This window comes from Etheostoma cragini, chromosome 23, assembly GCF_013103735.1.
Source record: "Etheostoma cragini isolate CJK2018 chromosome 23, CSU_Ecrag_1.0, whole genome shotgun sequence".
Lineage (NCBI taxonomy): Eukaryota > Metazoa > Chordata > Actinopteri > Perciformes > Percidae > Etheostoma > Etheostoma cragini.
The window spans coordinates 577,806-584,567 of record NC_048429.1 but is presented as its reverse complement, the minus strand read 5'-3'; positions in this window follow the sequence as shown (position 1 = coordinate 584,567).

Here is a 6,762-nt window from a genome sequence, read left to right as displayed (position 1 = left end):
TTTGTGTCTCTTTGTAGTTGGTTTGTGTCTCTTTGTTTGTGTCTCTTTGTTTGTGTCTCTTTGTTTGTGTCTCTTTGTTTGTGTCTCTTTGTTGTCTGTCTGTGTGTCCTGTCAGCGTCTTGCAGACGTCCCTAAGCCCTCGTCTTACTGTTCCTGTTGTTATGATTGTGACGTGATTGTCTCTCAGAGCCGGCGACTGTGCAAGACCCGACAGCCGTCCACTCCGCGAGAGACGACTTCCTCAAGGTGAGTTCGTCAGGACGGACGTTTTAAGGCCTGCAGGTGAACAGGGAAAACATCTTAACCCTTGTGTTGTCTCCCGGGTCAACAAGGGACAGAAATTGGACATTTTTGTCCCTTTTTCAGACTTTTATATTAGTTTCCACTCCCACCACCTTACTATTTTTACTACTTTTTGGACTTCATGGTCAATAACCCTCATTAATATAGAATTATACCTAATATTAGAATTAAAAAAGCAGAAATTATGAATTATTGTGACTAATAGTTAAGATCAGAGGAATGAAAGAGATTAACTGTATTTATAAAGAGCGTTGGAAGGAATCCATTATTATGGTAATATGGTTAAAAAGAAACTCATATTTCAGATATAGTTATTTTTTAGACAGCTAGCAGATAGAGAGGAGATGTTTGCTGTATGTCACAAAAAATGTCGTAATCTAAAAAAACGCTTTAAAAACACTTAAAAAAAAAAAAGTTGGGTCACATTATTATCACTTCTCTGAAAGTTTTGTCCCTTTTTGAATGTTGTGGGGGCTTATTTTGATGTTTTTACCAAAGTTGGTTTATATACTTATTGTTGACCTTTTCAGCGCTCATTTCGACGGCCCATTTTTTGGTGCCAAAAAATAAATTAATAACTGAAAATTCTTACTCAATTTTGACCCAAGGACAACACGAGGGTTAAAAACCTTTTATTATGAAGAATGAATCAAATTTAAGACCTACATTACGACATAAAATAACGAAATGCAGAGTCACCAAAGCACTCGCATGGTACATAAAATTGTTGAAATTGAATGAAAGCATCACAGAGTAATAATGATCCGTGCATAATTACAGCTAATTATATTTAGACAAACTACAACATTTCAGTGAGCTTAGCGGTACAAAGACGCAGGAACATTTGATGTTGGTAGCCTGAAAAAGGGTTCAAATATAGCTTAAATTTGACATTTAAGGCATAAATTTGACATTTAAGGCTTAAATTTGACATTTAAGCCTTAAATTTGAAGATCCTACATCAGAAGGACCTTGAACATGAATACTTTTGTGAACTTTTTTGAATTATTAACCCTCGTGTTTTTCGTTTTTGCTGGTGTTTTATTAATTTTTTTTGCGGCAACTTTTGACGTTTTTGAAGGTTTTTTTTGGACGTTTTAGTCACTTTTTTTCCCAATGGCCTTTCATAGAAAACGGTTTTTTGAATGCCGTGAAATTGAAGAAAATATCCAAATTTAAAGACAGCAGTGGGCTGGTCATTTATTGTCGTTGTTGTGTGGAACAATCCGCGTTATGTTTCTAAAATTTTGGTTAAAGACACTTCTGATAAAGACTGTTTTTTTTCCAAAACGGGTCAAATGTGACCCGAGGACAACACAAACAAACCCAGGTGTCCATAATGTCCTTAAAGGGTTGAGGTAGTATTTATATTTTTAAATCTGTATTTCATGTAGAGTCCTGAGTGGTTTTGGTCCTGTTGTGTGTTCAGGTGTACTGGCGCCATGCAACCGGAGACCTGGACCGCTACGTTGTCCTGATCCGCTACAACAACAGCGTCCTGCAGAACAAGAGCGTCTCCGCCGCACGCAACGAGTGCGTCTTCTCGTCTCTGTCGCCGGGGAGACTCTACACCGTCACCGTGGAAACCTGGAGCGGGGACTACGTCAGCAGCGTCTCCACCGACGGACGCACCTGTGAGTCAGGAACCAATGAGAACAAACGGGTTTTTTATTTCGTAGACTCTGAAATAATGGGCAGAGCTTCCGGGTCTGTTCCTTTAAAGCTGCGTTCTCTGCAACGACCAGCAGGGGGCGACTCCGCCGATAAGTCTGTTTCTAGTCTCTGAGGAAATTAGCCGACTTCTCTCTTCATTTATCACCTTAGTAACATTTTCATAACGACTATCACTCCCCGATGTGAGTCGAGTCCAGATCTGAGTCGCGCATGCGTCACTTTGCGGCAAGTAGCATATAAGATGCTAACAAGAGACTTCTGTAGCGTCTGAAGTAGCCTCCGAGATGCTAACGAGAGACTTCTGTAGCGTCTGAAGCAGCCTCCGAGATGCTAACGAGAGACTTCTGTAGCGTCTGAAGTAGCCTCCGAGATGCTAACGAGAGACTTCTGTAACGTCGGTAGTAGCCTCCGAGATGCTAACGAGAGACTTCTGTAACGTCGGAAGTAGCCTCCGAGATGCTAACGAGAGACTTCTGTAATGTAAACACAGTAAAAATGGACCTACTTAACCAAGTTGGTTCACTGCTAGCTTAGCTACAAGTTAGCATCAAACACAACAAAGGCTGTCAGTTGAATGGTGTTTTGAGCTAACGTTAGCATCAATCAACCATAGATAGCTACAACGTTTCTGAAATAATTTATATCTTCTGTTATTGTTCGTGATGAGAAAACTTTATTATTTCATGGATTTCACTATTTTCAATGTGACCATTATGTCTTAAATCGTTTAAATCTTAGCATGCGACTCACATTGTAAATCGGCTAACAAAGCGGCTAACGTCACTGCTGCTACATCTATTATTTTTCACAGTCTACGATCTATTTAAATATATATTTTAATGGTGACATTGAGTTAAAGTTTTGTTTGTCAACACAATAAAAATGGACCTACTTAACGAAGTTGGTTCACTGCTAGCTTAGCTACAAGTTAGCATCAAACACAACAAAGGCTGTCAGTTGAATGGTGTTTTAAGCTAACGTTAGCAACCAATCAACCATAGATAGCGTGGAAAGCGGCTAACGTCCCTGCTGCTACGTCTTATTATTTTTCATAGTCTACGATCTATTTAAATACATATTTATTTATGATGTTTGTCCTGCAGTTCCGGCCGCTGTTGGAAATCTGTCGCTGGACAGCGCGGGAACGGGTGACCTGACCGTCCGCTGGAGCCCCGCCCCCGGAGACGTGGACCACTACGAGGTGATACCGCCGAGACTCATGGGACATTTATTGCATGGCGAACTAGTTGTAGTAGTTGTAGTTGTAGAACTAGTCCATCTGACTCATTTCTGCTTTAGACATTATGCGTGATGTCACTGATGAACTCTTTGGATGTTGAATACCTTTCCACTCGCCCATGCGTAAAAACAGCACCTCTGATTCATAGTTTAATCATTTAATAACCATACAAGGTAGTGACTTACCAACGGTTGCGTTTAAATCCTGACGAGTTAGTAGTTACGGAGGTCTGTTCCGGGTCCTTCAAGCCTCTTCAGGTGATTTTCTATTGAGCCTGGAACTTCCAGCCTTTTTCGGGGTCGTTGACAATTAAATCCAAACCGTTACATCCAAGATTGATCCACTTTATGATAATAATTTACTATAAATAAAATGTATTATGCCCTTTAGATTTCAAAAAGAAATCTCAAAGTGCTACATTTGTAGGAAGTTAAAAACATTTTCCAGAATATAATAAAAATGGCCTTTATGTCCATAATTCATTGCGTTTTGGCTCATTTCTGCATCTAGCTCGCGGCTCCGTCTCTGCTCTCTGTTGTTTACAACACAGGCCCCAGTATGCCCATATATGACAAGGTCACCCTCTTGTATGGAAGGCCAGAAGGGACAAAAAGGCCAATTGGCTGTATGGAAGGCCAAGAGGTGCACTATTTAGACACGCATTTGCTTGTGTAGCATTGCTGTGGGTGTAATATCAATAAATATGACATTATTATGTTATTATTGGCGTAAGTAAATGTCATGAGAGCAAAAGCTTCTGGACTTTCTTTGAAAAAATGCATGTATTTTGTCAACTGTAGAAGTTATAATGATTATTTCTTCCCAGCGTGACTCCCGAGACATATGAGAAGAAACTTATGACACCACTGTATATAACGGGCTGTGACGATCTCTGCTGCCTGAGTTTCAGTCTCTTTCCTCGTCTCCAGGTGACGCTGCTCTTCAACGACACCCGTGTTTTCCCGCCGGTGACGCTGGGCAGCGAGGAGCGGCGCCACCGGCTGACCTTCCTGACCCCGGGCCGGCTCTACAAGGTCGTGGTGTCGACCTTCAGCGGGCCGTACCAGAGGGCGCAGCACATCGAGGGACGGACAGGTGAGACGGCTTCAATTCAGACGTCAACATCCAAAGTCAGGTCTTATCTTGTGGGGGGGGGGTCTTGGTTTGTTCTGGATCTGGTTTTTTTTTATATACTGTACTATAAACTTTTTTTTACAACACATATACGACATTTTTCGACTTATTATACTATGAATTTTTCAACACTATACTATGATTTTTGTTTACTTTTTTCAACATTCTGTACTATTATTTTTAGTACTTTTATCTGTAATATACTATTACTTTTTTCAACATACTATATTATGACAATTTTTTATTTTTTCAACATACTATGACTTCTTTGTACTTTTTTCGACTTCCTATACTATGACTTTTTTACTTTTTTGACATAGCATACAAAGCCTTTTTTTCAACTTACTATACTATGAACTTTTGTACAACATACTAAACTATACTAAAACTACATAGTAAGCTTCTAACTTTTGACATTTTGTTGCCTTACTGTACAACGAATTCTTTTCTACATACTGTACTATGACTTTTTTTGTACATAAACTATTAATCCGTTGATATGGGGGGAGGGGGGGGTGGGTCTCTGGGAACCTCAACATTTTTTTCATATATACTGTTTCCATGCATGATTCAAAACAATAGACATACAATATAAATCTGAGTTTGTTGGATTTTGACATTTGTCTACGGAGGTTTTTATTGTGTAGTCATGCTCATATAATATGACTGTTCTGTACTTTTTTCGACATACTATACTATGACTTTTACACATACATACTAACATACTACATACATACTACAATATTACGTACTATTAGATCATGTGTTTAAATACAAAACTATTATTTTGTGTGCTTTTGGCCATTTTTTTGTGTGTTTTTCTGCACTCTTGCCTAAACTCTGTAATTGTCCTATTGTCCCGTCCTCTTTCAGTCTCTCTGGTTTCCGATGTGTAAATGTCTGGAGACAGGAACTTATGAATGAAAATCAGCGCATAAAAACCAAAAGGAAAGGCGATGCATCTAAGAGTTACTTGTCTTTCCCGCCCCTAGTTCCCAGCGCCGTCAGGAACCTCCGCCTGTCTCCGCGCTCCTCGGTCGGCGGGCTGCAGGTCTCCTGGACGCCCGGAGACGGAGACTTGGACATGTACGTCGTCTCCCTGTCCACCGCGGTGAGTCCAACTGCACACGCAGGCTCACACGGAGAGAACTAAAATTATTAACTGAGAAAGAAAGGCAGTATTTGGGAAAATATTATACTAGGCTTTCTAGTTATGTATCTATTCTTTTTATTTTGAAGCACTCTGATAAGATGAGAAAAGATAAGAAAATACTACTACTACTTACATTTTATATTTTTACATTTTTATAATTTCACATTTTCATATTTTTACATTTTTATATTTTATATATTTTATATATTTTATATTTTATATTTTATATTTTATATTTTATATTTTATATTTTATATTTTATATTTTATATTTTTTATTTTTTATTGTATATTTTATATTTTGTATATTTTATATTTTGTATATTTTTACATTTTTACATTTTTACATTTTTATAATTTTATATTTTGTATATTTTATATATTAAATATTTTTACATTTTGTTTTTATATTTTATATATTTTGTATATTTTATATTTTTACATATTTTTATAAGTTGTGTTGACACTATAAAGGTTTTGCTTGAATCTCGTTACACAGGTACTGCACCTGTGTATAATGGCGATTTCTATTCTATTCTGTTCTATTACAAATGACGGAGCTTTTATTCTGGAGTATTTTGTTCTCCTTCCTGTCTCCAGGACGGCGTCCTCATTGAGACGCGCCCCGTCCCCAAACACGTCTCCTCCCTGGACTTCCAGGATCTCACCCCCGGCCTCGCCTACACCGTCAGCGTCCAATCACTGAGCGGGAAGCTGACCAATCGCATCACAGCAACCGGCACCACCGGTACGACGCCGTCGTTCTGACTCATTCACGCTTTTCCCAACTCCTTGTCACTTTGTTTTCTGTTTATTTCAAGATCCCATAATTCTGATTTAACCCGTGTGTCGCCTTCCCTTTTAACCCTGAACTTGTCCTTCCAGGTCAAAATTGAAAATGAATATATTTTTTGTGCTTTTTTGATGTTTTTGTCACTTTTTCTGATTTATTTCTCACTTTTTCTTTTTCTTACACTTATTCTTGGAATTCATTGTCAACAAACCTCATTTATATCAAATTATACATTAGTTTTTAGTTAAAAGGCAGAAGTGATGAATTATTTTGACTAATAGTTAAGATCAGAGGATGTTGAGTGGATAAACGATGGGTAGATGTCAGAGTTTAGCCAGATTCTGTTTTGAAAGCAAGAATACAGTATAGAATAAAGTGTAGAAGACAGTATAGAATATAGTATAGAAGACTGTATAGAGGACAGTATAGAATACAGTATAGAATACAGTACAGAGGACAGTATGAA